The following is a 14,525-nucleotide window of genomic DNA, read 5'->3' as shown; positions in this document are numbered from 1 at the left end:
ATTCATTATTGGCAAATATTCGACCGAATAGACCACGTCCAGCACGCAGTGGTGAAAATACAGCGACCGTTGCTGAGAGTATACACGACCTGACGTATGTAAAGACTTGGTGCATTATACGTCGAGATCTTAAATTGAAAGCGTACAAAATACAGCTTGTGCAAGAACCGAAGCCGCTTGACCTTTCCAAGCGACAGCGCTTCGCTCTATTGGCTCTTGAAGAGTTCCAAGAAGATCCGACGTTTTCAAGCCAAATTTTGTTCAACGGTAACACCCATTTCTAGCTCAATGGGTATGTAAACAAGCAAAATTGCCTCATTTCAGACGAAAGGCGACCTGAAAAATTTCAAGAACTGCCATTTAATCCTGAAAAAACAACGGTTTGGTGTGGTTGATGGGCCCGTGGAATCTTTGGTTCATATTTCTTCAAAAATGATGCCGGTGAGAACGTAACCGTCAATGGTGACGTTATCGCACCATGATAACTGACTATTTCATGCCTGAAATTGAAGCTCGTGATCTCGGCGACATCGAAACGAATCACCCTTTATAATCGTATAAAACCAAATAGTCATTGTCAACTATAATACCAGTCAACAAAAAAAATTGTTTTTTGTTTTCTGTTTTCTTGCTCAAATTCTGATCCTAGACAATGCAAAACACTCGAATTTTTATTATTAGCTCTTAAAGTTTGCTTTTGCCTAACACAAATGGCCTGATTTGCCCATACGAACATAATTAAATACGAAAACAATTTCTACAAAAGCAAACTTTAATCACAAAAATATTTTTCCCCTACTTTTTGGTGAAGAAGAAACTTAAATTTAATATGCAAAAGTCTCACACAAAAATTATATAATATAAATTCAATCAGTTTATTATGATATTTTAAAGACTCATTTAAATTAATTTCACATTTTTCGTCTCTTAACCGCTTTAAACAAACGAGAGTATTACTTTTGAGTAATGGAAGAATACCTACGTAATAAAGGCATGAAAAACGAAATCATGCGGGCGCTATGGCAAATGAAAATAGATTAAAAAATGTTGGGAAAAAATACAAAACTGAGTTTACAATGAACAACCACGAGCACGAGCGAATTTCATATATGTATACAAACATACAAACTTACTTATTCATATGTACGAGTATAGCGGTTTGAATGTTTTACACGCCAACGCCGCCAAACACATACGCAGAACAAAATCATATGTGTGTGTCGCTTTCCTTCTCCGCAGAGCTAAAATATTTCCACGGATGACTAAATTAGAGTTTATGCTGAAAACCTAATAGCACACACATACACTCGCATAGACAATCTGGTTGGAAAAAGTGTTAACCCTATAGGTAAATACCTATGTGTGGGCTATTGGGATGAAAGTGATTAAATTCTGTTGGAGCCGGTTTCGGCACGTGCTTGCGTACATAGACACTTTATACGATAAACACACATACACAAACACAAGTTCTTTCGTGTATGTGAGTGTTTATTAGTACTTAAACTAAAAATTTACATGCATCGCTAGATTTCACTCAAGCAGAGAGTCAAGTGGCTTCACTTCACTGCCTAAAAATGATAATAATTCTCCCTGAAAATTGAAAAAAATAACAAATAAAAATAGTCGTAGAATATGTCATAATAGGAAAAGAATGCTAAAGCTTTATGCATCTCTTGGAAAATCGCTTAACCGCAATTGCAAACCTTTTTAAATTTTATACTAAAAAGGTTAAAATTGGTATTTCTTTGGTGTGACTACCAAAGCTGGAGAAAAGCTTTCAAGGCACACTAAAAGAGGGTGGATGTCGCAGGAGCATCCGAATCGCTAACGGAAATTATAACATTTATAAGGGTTTGCGGTCAGCATAGCGGCTGAGATAGCCAACAACGTAGGAAACATCATAAAGAAGATCAATATATGCGTCGATAGTTAGGCGGCAATTAAGGCAATGAACTCACATCCAATTACGTCTCAGAATGTGCTTAGAAGTAGGAAGGCAATAGATGTAGTGGCTGCCGGAAAGCGGCTGTTTATATACTGAGTTGCAGGTCACAAATGATTTCTGGGAAATGAAATAGCTGATGATATGGCGTCACATGAAAGCTGCATGGGCATAAGTAATACGTATAGAAGTTGCATGAGAGAGACGCTGAAACACCTCCTGTGTTTCTTTCCAGCATTATTTAGAAGATTTTAGATATCTAGGAGCTTCGAAGTTCAAGGGACTAGATGAAGTATCAATATTAGATATCAAGTCGCTCTTACGGACGAAATGACGCTGTATTTATTTGGAGTTTGGAGGAATTTATTTATTCTAACAACGTACATATGTATATCGACAAACTGTGCCATGCTCTTTAGACAGATATAAAGTCTTGTAAAAGCTTCTCATAAAAGTCCTAATATACGGCTTATAACATGTAGCAGGGAAATTAATTAAAATGTCTTAAACTAAGTGATTTGAAAATATAATATTGGAAAAGAAAAATGTTTAGTTTCCCTACTAGGATACCTTAAATCGCTTCGGGACCTATTGATGTTCCGAAAGAAGGTATAAAAGTTTACCACTTATTGGTGTAAATGAGTGTATTGTATCAATCAATAAGGCAGTGGTATTATATTCTTAAGTAATATGTTGAACATTTTTGGTGGCTAAGATAATGGAAATTCCATTCCACTACAGATGACATATTGTTTGTAAGTTTGAATAAATTAATCTGTTGGTCGCTCTCTTCTTAAGTTTGAAGCATTTCTTTTATCCTAGATTAAAAAAGAAACTTTGAAGATCAGTTTCTCTTGCTGTTCCTAAAGGTATTAGCTTCGAGATCTTTAAACCCTTTGCAGGTTGACTTTGTTTACTCTTTTTAGAAAATTATTCCTCTCTTCTAGCTTTCTATAAAGCTATGTGCAACAGGCTCTGTTCAACTCTCTTCAACTGTTTTATGTGTAGGTATTTAAAACTCATAATGCACCTGATCTTTTTATTAAGCAGCCCAAGAGCGAAACTATTAACAAAATTTAGTTCTGCAAGATCAGTTAATAACAGAATGAAAATATGAAAAATATCTAATACTAAAAACGGCCACATACGGACTCAATGGACTCATAGAATAAGTGGTTCTCTGTGACAGTTTTTTTCTAAAACTCCAGCGAAATTTACAATATTTAATCTTGCAGCATATATTTGTTGTGTATAAATATGGAATATCAACAAGTTTCAAATTTGTAAATTGTCAGATTTCATTTGAGCACATGCAACCATTCCAAATCTTCATCATCTGCCATCAATGTGTACATTTAAATGAAATAAAAAATGTTTTGAATGAGATAAAAAACAAACTTAAGTTAAACTTTAAACTAATTTCGAACGGAAGGACACTAATCCTCCGAACTTCAAAACAAGCCGCAAAATTTAAGTGGCGACAAAACTTTTGGGCGGAAGTGCCCCTCAAACGAAATTTAAATGGCAACTTATGTATGTATGTACGTGTGTGCTGGAATATATATTTATATTCACTGATTCTTTCACTTACAAATTCCAATTCAAGCATATTGCCTATAAATTGCTTATTTGCCTTTATCTATGTGCGTAAGCACACGCCAACTTTGTTTCCATAACAAATCGACGCAAAAAAGTGATATATTTTCGGACAGCTGTTGCAAGTTCCTGCGGCTGGCACTGTGGCTGCGGCGAACCGCAGTCTGCTCAATAAAACATTCAAATGACAGAGCGAGTGCGAATATTAGCAGTTTTGTGCGACACTTTTGAATACCTCCTAGTTGGGCATGGAGAATAAAAATTTGCAATATCTTCGACAAATAAACAACTTACTTACAACATATATGTTTGTATGTATTTTTGTATGCGTTACAAGACTTTGGCTAAAGTTTAAATTTTAGACAATTTATGATATTTTCCACATTGTTTTCCACTTTCTCGCCTTTGAACGCAATATAATATTCAATTTGAAATTTCTGATTTGTTGTTGGTGGTTTTTCTCCATTTAATTACATTTTGAGTTTTTGTGTGTAATAAATTAATATTCTAACTTTCATATAAATCCAATTGCCTCTTACTTAATAAACTCCCCTACAATTGAAACAACGAATTCAGCTTTGTAAGTTCGTGACATTTTGTTTTAAACTTCAAATACAACTATGTCTCTTGAAATTTATATTTTTTTCTCAATACCACCAAGTGATTACTACCTGTTCCTGTCTATAGTGCTTGATTTTGCTTGTTAAAACTAGGAAATGACATTTTGAAATTATCTTTATTGACAACCAGTCATCAAAAAAAAACACGCTACATATTTTAAATAAATTCGATCAACCTATTATGCTAAATAATACCTTCAATTTAATGCAAAAATAATGGATAACACGGAAAAATTATATATATTTGTTTTTGTTGAGTATTCAGCGAAATATCCAAAATTTGTGGTTATTTGCTTCTTTTTTGTTTTTGTAATATTGTACTCTGAACTATTTAGCATTTTCATACTTTGATTGGACAGAGTTTACAAAATTGCCATATGTGGCGTTCAATTTCTGTTGAGTTTCACTAATTTCTCTAACTTGTTGAAACTAATGCTGTAGCGTTTTGACCAAAAACATGCGGCTTCGTAACACAAATGTTTGATATAAACACATTCCATACAAATTTGTGATAATTGAAATGGAAAATGTTTGCAATAATTATGCTTCAATAAACTTTTTATATGTGTATACGTATATATGGTATAGAAATAAATATTTGCACACCCTCTAGGAAAAACCAACACTGTGCTCTGCTCACCACTTTCCTCACTAAAACGAAGCACTTCGTCATGTATATATTTTATATCTATCACAGCTGATAAATTCAACCTTTTTGAGACTTTCTTCTGAACATTAATTATTTTCTATTCATGCTTGATAAATAATACGGAGCCGTTCCTTATATTGATGCTAGACTTATAAAATATATAATTGTTCTTTATCTATTTAGCGGAGTCGGTCCTCACGGAACTTGTATCCGTTGTATACAGGCTACCAAATAATTTCGAAAACAATGACGAGTTTATTAAATATTAAGTTTTACTATAATTTTGATCAAAATCAAAAGCATACCCGATTATTCGAAATAATTCGATGTGCCACCTAGTAAGTTATCAGGAAAATGGAAACTTGGCACAACACGTGAAAAAAGTTAGTTGACAGCGTATTCACCTACAAACGAAATTATTAGTGACACTGATTGTTATGAGTATGTTTTTATATTTATTAGCTGTGACAGATTTACTGGGTCCTTATGAATATACGTACAAATTGCTACATGAAATCAGTGGACCGAGCGCTCAGTATCTATATTTTCTTCTTACGACAGACAGCTCTCTCAGGATGATGGAGAAACTTCTTTTACTTTTGCCTAAAATTGCAATAAACTCAATGTGAGGGATCAGATCAAAGTTCAAAAAGTTGATAAAAGAGACCAAATGCATTGATCAAATCAAAAAACAAGCTTTGGAAAAAGAAGAGAAAGAGACCAAAGAACTTTTTTTAGGCACTTCTTAGACCTGTCATGAGCTAGAAATAACGTTTCATAATACTTCAAGGTGCACTAGGAGAGAAATTACATTAGAACCAACCGATATCTATAAAAAGAAATCTATAATTGATTTTATTTTAAAAAAAGAGTTTCAGTGAGAACTCTGCACACAAAGCTACTTCAATTTTGTCAGTGCTGGTATTAGTTCCAAACTTGATATTGCACACCAAAAATTTCCCTACAGGGTATGTTTGATTGGCAACGTATTAAAATGTTGTCATTTATTTGCCAATTGAAGCTAACATTTTATCAGTTGTGTTAATTGGTTTTTGGTGCTAACTTATCAGTTTTGCTGTACCGTTTTTTCGCATTACAAAACAGCTAACGATAACAAGCTTGTTGAATGAAAACAAACTTTATTAAATAATTTTTATATTTATTTAAATAAAAACAACAACTTAAGTAAGACCTCTATATATTTTATATGTGTGTGTGTTTATCTACTCTCTTACAAAATGTTTAATAATTATAAAGATCAATAAAGTAATTGCTCGCATGTCTAAACAGCAGCAATTTTAATGAAACAACATGGACACACGCATATACCCACTCACACACACAAGCGGTCCAAGAAGAGCTAAAACTGCAAGTGAGTAGACATAATGGCAATGGCGAACAAACATGTCTGGCCATAATTGCACTTGAACTTCGAACTCATTGCTATTCATTCAGTTTCACTACAGACATACATTTTTCTTTCCCTGTCAGCCCTCTCCCGGCTCTCTTGGCACACAACGCTACTTAGTCGTACTTCGCTACACACACATCTCTGCTGAAATTTTTCTGCACTTTGACCGATTGTAGCATTGCAAAGTTTGCTTCGCTCAAAAGTTTTTCACTTTTTCTTTTTCTTTGTTTTTTTTTTGTTTTAGCTGCACTCAATTGTAGTGTTGAGATTTTATTGGGCCACTGGTATTAGCATGGCAACTACTGAACTGTGTTAATAGCTCTTCCTGCTGCTGTTGTTTGTTGATGGTCTTGTCATATTTATGCAAGTAAATATGTATGTATGCACTCGTACACCAGTAATTGTCAAAAGTATTTATTGCCACGAACTTATTCTACAAGTATGGCTATTTTTAGACATTTTGCAAATTAGACTTGTGTTTCTCAAACACATTAGTGAATAAATATGCATTTGTGTGTATGTGTGACTTTTGTCTTCGCACATATCTACACATTCTTGCTTGCCTGTGGTTGGACTCTTACTCAACTCTTTCGTAATAGCTTTTTGTCCGTTAGTTTTTCAGACATTTTAGAAATCCAATTTCTTTTTGCTGCCTATGGATTTTGCCAAGATAAATAGTAGTTTAAGTGCACAACTAATTTATATCAAATGGATTTGTGCCTTAAATGTATTTTGAAAAGATTTATCATAACTTAAAGTTTCGCTATTTAACGTAAAAAGAAATGAAAATTTTACAATAACTTCTTTTTGTTAAATTTCCGGGAAAGTCGAATGCAACTGAATGCAAAACTCATTGAGTATTGTGCAGTATGTCACAAAATTAGAGAAAAACAAGAAAAAACGTTAACTTCGGTTGCACCGAAATTATAATACCCTTCACAAATAAAAAAGGTTCCTTCTAAAAACTTGAATCCCATTGGTTAGTATGGCAACTATATTCTTTAGTAATTCACTCTGAACAATTTTTTTGGAGATTGCGTTATTCCCGTAGGCAATAACCCGTGCCAAATTTCGTGAGTATATCTGAAAAAGTCACATGAAAAAAAAGTTTCCCATACAAGCACTTGATACAGATTGTTCAGTTTGTATGGCAGTTATAAACTATAGTGGTCCGATAAATGAGTAGCTTCTTGGTGAGAAAAGAACAAAAATGAAATTGCAGGCAGGACATGGCTAAATCGACTCAGCTTATCAGGGTGATGATTCCTTTTGGGTGTGACAAACATCGTGGCAGACTTAAACTAACGTGTTCAGAGTATACAAATTTCAATGTTGCATTTGTTGAGTTTTCACTGTAATTGGAAAACAATCTCTTCGCTTAGAAATCTCGAGCAAATGTCTCGACAAAATGTCAAGAGCGGAAAAGGGTAAAAATAGCTTGAATGCTTGAAAAACTATTGACTCTGAGCTTACATGCCTAAAATCATTCGTAAGCTGTGTTATACAATCTTTTCGATTCATTTAGCCGGAATACAAGACCTTAGATCTCAGGCAGAGTGGTTCAGTCCTCCTTAAAAATATTTCATTATGGTTGTAAAGATTGTGACTACATAAAAAACTTTATACTTGGTATCAACTCAAAGTAAATTAAAATATATATGCTAAAATCTGTGTATTATACTGTACTGTTCTAAGTTTAATATAAACTGGAAATCTATATAAGTCGTATTTCTTCCCTTCTTTGGTGCCTACTAATAGTCCGCAATCTATTTCGGCTGTGTAATAATTAAATTGATTTCGCTATAGAAAATTGTAATTTTTGTATTATTGTTGTATATTTATATAAAATATGCAGTAGGTATATAAACTTAAATCTACTTTCTTCCACAGTAAAGACCTGCATCGCCAGTCCATCCGTTTCCGCTGATAAAAAGGCCAGCTTGATCAAAGATATTGAGCCGGCCACCAGTAGCGGTGATGCTAAGCTAAAGCCCAGATCTAGGTCAGTATGTATTGTACATCATTAAACTGCTACAGTGATGGTATGCTGTGCTAATGAATGGCTTTTAAAAAATGTGTTCGAAATTACAGGTCACTCATACGCCGTGCATCACGCAAACCCAAACAGCAAATAAACAATGCGACCGATGACTGTAATTTGCAATAAGGTAAAGAGGAAGGAATTGGGAGAGGTTGATTTGACGAAAATTGTTGGAGAGGCACACGCAAATATGTGTAGTAAACAAAAACCAAAGCACAACAACATCCGCATGTTACAATAAGTAGCGAAAGCAAACTACATATGCATATGTTGGTGTGCAAGTAATTAGGCGGCGATATACCTATGTACGTACATTGTGAATATGTACAAATTTAATTGACAGTCGTCAAAGTGGTTAGAAACTAAAGTTTTAAGAGTTTATGATGGATGAAATATTTCAGAATATATGTTAATAAAAAATTTGAATTGATATACAATACCTTCAATAAAATTCATTTTTACGTAAAGCTTTAGATAAGGTATCGAATTATATAATTTTTTGTTAGAAGTTATCTTATATCCTTAGAATTCTTAATCATCCAAAATAACCCAATTTTATTCGAATGCCGGGAATACTAATTGGTAACAAAAAAGTTAAATAAGTTCATCTAAGAAGCTGATATGAAAACTTAGCACGGCTTTTGTCCGATTTTATTATTTCTCAACTCATTTCTGCCATGACTGAATATAATTAAATACAAAATATTATTAATTTTTCCCATATTATTCTCCCAAATATTTCAAACTCATCACTGGCATATACATATATAGGTAAAATAATTCACCTGTCACATTAGCTAACTATATTTGTATGCAAAGCCTCCATCAACAACTGGACAAAACATCAGAAACTCATTAGAGTTTCAAACATACTAAATGAATGCGCATTTTAATAGTAAAAGCTTAACTTGAGCTTCAAACTTATTTGCACATTGCCACGCAATCCTACACCATGCATTATTAGTTATAATTGAATTTTTGGAGCAAATGTTCAATTGGTTTTTAGCTATGCAAATTCCAATCGACAGATGCGTGATGTTAGCACCCACACATACAAATATTTGTTCGCATGTATTTTAATGCTATTAGTCGAATTCCTGTGATTTGTATTCTTTCATACACAAACCAAAATATTGTATAAATGAATAAGATTGGTTCCAATTAGTTGAATTTTATAATTTTTTGGCTGCAAGAGGTGTTTTTGGACAACGTAAAAAAAAATATTTAACCTTATAAGTGCTTATGAGCTTAAGGAGTTATAACCTTAGTTTTTTCGTTTCTTACATAATCGTCATATTGTTCTTTTGTTTACAATTTTTTAAAGTTCAATTAAAACTATTTTTTTCACTCTATATATTCGGTGTTTTTGGTTTAGAGTAGGACCGGGAAAGCCTTCGGTCTTGTTACGAAAATCAACTGAGCTGAAACAAACTCCCATTTGACTAACTACGCAAGACCGCCTCTTAGAAATGTCCAAAAACACCAACGCGAAGAATACGCAGAACTGAAATAAAATAAAAATAAAAATAATCGTGGGTTTTGGAAAGTCATGTTGGAAAACGGTTCATAGAAATTTTAACTGGAAGCTTTTAACAGAATTTCTTTATATTTTTCAGCCAGTTTTCAAGTAGTATATGTATACACTTATCGCTGCAACCTTAATCAACATGGCACCAGCTGGCACAGGTATATAGTAGCTAGTGGCAATTTCTTCCATTTTACAAGGTGCAGATCGGTTTTTCACCAGCTCCCATTCAGAGTTGTTTGGTGTTAGCCTTCTTCGGCGCTAAAGGTGAAACAACACAACAACTGCGCAGCGGCTTACGTCTGCGAGCCGTGTTGGATGGACCGAGTATCACAGCCGATTACACGGGTTTTCTGCAGAAAAATTTCTATCAAGTTTCGAATGCAGCAAAAGAACTCTCGAGGTTTCGGTTGGCCGTTTTGCCGGATCTACATATACTTATTAGTTATCAGAAAAATTCAATGAACTTGTTGAATCGAGTTTCCAATCCGAAGTGGAGCTAAACAAATTTGCCGAGTCGTCTAATGTTATACAAACATTTCATACGTTGATTGATAACAAAGGTAAAATCATGAATTTACTACAACAGAATGCTGTCATTGCCGAGACAATATTAGTGAATGCAACTTACTTTAAAGCTTTATGGCTGAATCCCTTCACTGGATTCTAAACCTCGAATGATGAGTGCCCAATGAGCGACAGACCAACTTCGCCGGTACCTATGATGAATAATGGCGCTGGGCATCTGAAGTATGGCGAATTAACCGATTAAAATCGAAAGCTATTGAGTAGCCCTAAACTAACTAAGATTTTTCTACGTTAGTGCTTTCATCCAATAAAGTCGAGGAGCTGGCGGCGTGAAATTGAAGCAACCTCTGTAGAAACTTTGCTGAGGGCCCATGACATTAAACATACATATTTGAATAATATTATGAATTTACAGTTGGGTATGGTAAATATCTTCAGTGAGTCAACGGATTTTAGCAGGTGGCAATCCCAAAGCAAAAGCAAAGCTTTTCCTTTATGTCAATCATGGCATAACTTGGATCAGAAACTGTTCAAACCCGATCATCTGTTTGTATTTGCGATACGAAATAGAGAGGCCATCTACTATTTAGGACATGTACAGAGGTGATAAAACTCTTGCAGATTTTGAGAATATTTCGAATGTTTTTGTTTATTTTAATTTACAGAAAGATATGTTAATTTATAGATTATCTTATATTGCGCCCAAAAGGTTTCATGTATTCAAATGGCATAAAAATATTAATTCAAAACAATTACCAGATTTAAAATATATTTCCATACAATTAAGAAAAATCTTGTAATAAAGTTTTTAATTATAATGAAATAAAATCGTCTATATCTGTTTTCAATTAATCAGTTTTTGAGTTGGAATAAACTACGCGGGAAATTAAATCAATATTTGTAACTGAATCACAGTATATAAAATTTTTTTTTCCAAATCTTTTAAACTCATTTGTCATTTATCTACTTGTAATTCAAAAAACGGCAACCTACGCAAATGCCACTAAATTACTGGTGTCGCGTGGTAACCCTTCTGCCGCCTCTAGGAAATTGCAAACACAATTGACTGCTTTAGAATCATGGAATATTGTCATCAATACCGGAAATTCCGTACAAGCTCTAGAATAGCCATACAAGATCAATTCCTACCAACAAACACAAGCAAGAGAGCCCGTGAAAATCTAGAGTCCCGTCTCAGTTTATAAAAAAAGCTTTTTGTTGATAAGACAACACTCAGGTCGATGTGGTCGTATGGAAATAAAAATGTGGGGCGATTCAGCTGAATAAAATTGTACAATTATTCAAATCTTTTAGAAAAAAGTTTTTCGCACAATTGTGGGTGCACTTTCGTAATGTGAGTCCTCGATCGCGACCTTAAGGTGCCCACAGTAACTGAGACTATTGAAGAATTTAGTATTCCTTACCTCTGTTGATTGGAGAGCCATGAAAAAAAACTGCTGGACAATAGTCAACAACGTAGACGACTGAAAAAATACCACCTTTCAATCTCTGTCAATTTAATTGACCTCAAATCCTCGTTACCCACGTTAATATGAAATTACCATCATTGTACCACACCAACATTGTATGTTTCATGACATTTATACCCTGAACCGGGTATATTAAGTTCTTCACAAAATTTGTAACACCCTGAAAGAAACGTTAGAGGCCCTATAAAGTATATATAAAAATTATCATCGTGAGGAGCTGAATCAATTTAGCCATGTTTATTTACAGTGTTCCAATAAAGTCTTCGTACAGCACCTAATAAAAAGTTTATTGATAAAAATCAGCACCACTATGCAAAATGTTTTTAAATTTTTTTAATAAATGTTTGTTTATGACACATTTTATTTTATATTAATTTAAAAATATATATATAATAATAATAATATATATATAATTTAAAAATATTATATAAGAATCGAAGAATTTTGCTATTTCAACTATTGTAGGTGTATATCAGTGAACTGAAATATAATATAATTTGCTCATTTTTCGGTACCGCCAACAGTGGACCACTATAGCATATCGATCAAAATCAAGTTCTTGTATGGAAAATGGCTCCAATTTGCAGCTAAAATGAATTGCTTTAAAAACCAGAAATTCAGTCGTGAATGTACGTGTGAAAACCAAAAAATATTTAACAGGAAGTTCATATCCACAAAAATCACTTACAATAGAACAGTCGAAGAAAACATTTACATACACATATTCGAGTATGTACATTCATACATACGTCAGCAACTACTTCCACACATTTCTACTGTTGAATCTCCTAAAAACAAATGACTCACATGTACATATATATGTATATGCATCTCTGTTTTATGAGTGCTTCTCAGCGCACAGTGAACTCTGCAAACTTTTTCATATGTTGCAATTTGGTCTCTGAAGATGCACTGCAAATGATGACCCACAAATTGGCTTGAGTATTTGCTAAGGTGTAAATGCGTCAGGATTTTGCAGTTGAGTGCGTGCGTAGAAAATATTTTCATACATGTTCAAGTTGGCCATTTATTGCACAACTGTTGGATTTTTTAGAGTTTACTCAATTTATGGTAACGGTCATTGCATTTTTATGCTACCCACTTTGGTACTACAATAAGACATAAATATTTCAATTGTTAAACGTAGATGCGTTGAGAATAATTCAGAAACAAGGAACTTGGAAAAAAAAACAGTTATCTTCATTGAATCGTAACAGGTGATGAAAAGTGGATTTACTACATCAATCCAAAGAAAAGAAAGTCATGGGGACTGCCCTGTCATGCTTCAACGTCGTCGCCTCAGCCGAATATTCACGTTGGTAAAGCTATGCTGTGTATTTGGTGGGACCAGGCCGGCGTTTTTTATTATGAGCTGCTGAAACCAAACGAAACCATCAATGAGCAACGGTATCGAAAAAGTGATTGTGCTGCATGACAACGCTCGGCTTCGCGTTGCCAAATCCGTTAAAACCTGCCTGCAAACGCTTAAATGGAATGTCTTACCCTACCCGCCATATTCCCCAAATATTGCATCGTTCAATTAAAATATTATTTGTTCCATTCGATGGCACATGATCTAGCTCAGAACCAGTTGCACTCACAAGGCGACACTGAGCTTGATTCTTGGACAGCACGACAAGTGGAACAGTTTTACCGTAATGGTATTTGAGCTTTGCTAGAAAGATGGGAAAAAATTGTAAGCAGCGAAGGGAAATACTTCGAATAATTCATTTTTCTTACAATAAAGAAACCGCGAGAGCTTATTTTTATATTATTTATGTATATTAAACTGCACTTTTATTCCTATTTGTAATTTGAGCAACTATCTCATTAGAAAGCAATGTCGACAAAAGAGCATTTTGTTGGCACATATTAGCTCCAGATGAGTGCACCTAACCAATATATACAAGAAGCTTTGCGTAGCTGTGACGTCAACGAATTTCAGTGGGGCGAAAGTGCCAGTCTTCAAAAAGGAAAAACAAGTACATGTATGTTTGTATAAGGAAAATTGTTCATCGAGTGTATGAAAACCAGTGAACTTCCATCTATACTTCATCTCTGTACACCATCACACGGTCGCATGTGGTCGTGCGGTAATTATTACATCTGACAATGACAGTGAATCGTTAAGTAATACTGAGACATAAATAATTTGACAGCTGCTGAGCACAGTCCCCTTCCTGCCTCCATAGATGCCAACAGCGCACTTCAACACTTGGCCGCATAGGCTGAGGTGAAGAGCGTTGAATGATAGCGTAGCAAATATTGACACGATAGTTAATTACATTTTCATCATAAAACAAACAGAAAAAGCACAGTGACAAATGAAATAATAAAGCGAAATACAGTGAAAAAGGCAACAAAAAATATACGCAAATAAAAGTGACCAAAAACTAACTTACACACCCAAACGCACCGCAAATACTATTCTTGCACAGTTGCTGCGGGTCCCGCTGTGTTGGCGACGTCTGCAAATGTGACTGAAAGAAGAGCAAAATTATTATAATAATGATTGATAAGCACACAGTTTGCACTCTTGTGTTATATACCTACCAATAACTGCTGCTTAGCAATGTACTCAAGTACTTTATACATATATGGATATATCACTTGTCAACATAGTGTGTTTTTTGTGTAAGTTTTAAAGAATTCTATTATTGGCAAGTAGCAAAGACAGAGTTCCAAGATTCGCGATATTTTCCCTAAGATTGATCGTTTAAATT

General features: G+C 34.2%; 1 long non-coding RNA gene, 1 other non-coding gene and 1 pseudogene across 2 annotated transcripts in view; 2 read left to right on the top strand and 1 right to left on the bottom strand.

The window, feature by feature from the left end:
• Positions 1-8,495, top strand: part of LOC106619117 (uncharacterized) — a 42,752-nt gene extending 34,257 nt beyond the window's left edge. The window contains exons 4-5 of the transcript XR_011396038.1: positions 8,109-8,220; positions 8,310-8,495. This is a non-coding gene — a transcript (uncharacterized protein). The remainder of the gene's footprint in view (positions 1-8,108; positions 8,221-8,309) is intronic.
• LOC138857141 (uncharacterized) lies at positions 3,165-3,686 on the bottom strand. The gene is made up of 2 exons (XR_011396142.1): positions 3,534-3,686; positions 3,165-3,278 (listed from the first exon to the last, which is right to left on the bottom strand). It is a non-coding gene; the product is annotated as an uncharacterized lncRNA (long non-coding RNA).
• A 792-nt stretch (positions 8,496-9,287) lies between the features above and the next one.
• Positions 9,288-10,713, top strand: LOC138857066 (serpin A3-7-like; annotated as a pseudogene).
• The last annotated feature ends 3,812 nt before the right edge of the window (positions 10,714-14,525 follow it).

The sequence above is a fragment of the Bactrocera oleae genome, chromosome 4 (assembly GCF_042242935.1).
Source record: "Bactrocera oleae isolate idBacOlea1 chromosome 4, idBacOlea1, whole genome shotgun sequence".
Lineage (NCBI taxonomy): Eukaryota > Metazoa > Arthropoda > Insecta > Diptera > Tephritidae > Bactrocera > Bactrocera oleae.
This window is presented reverse-complemented; position numbering and strand designations above follow the sequence as displayed.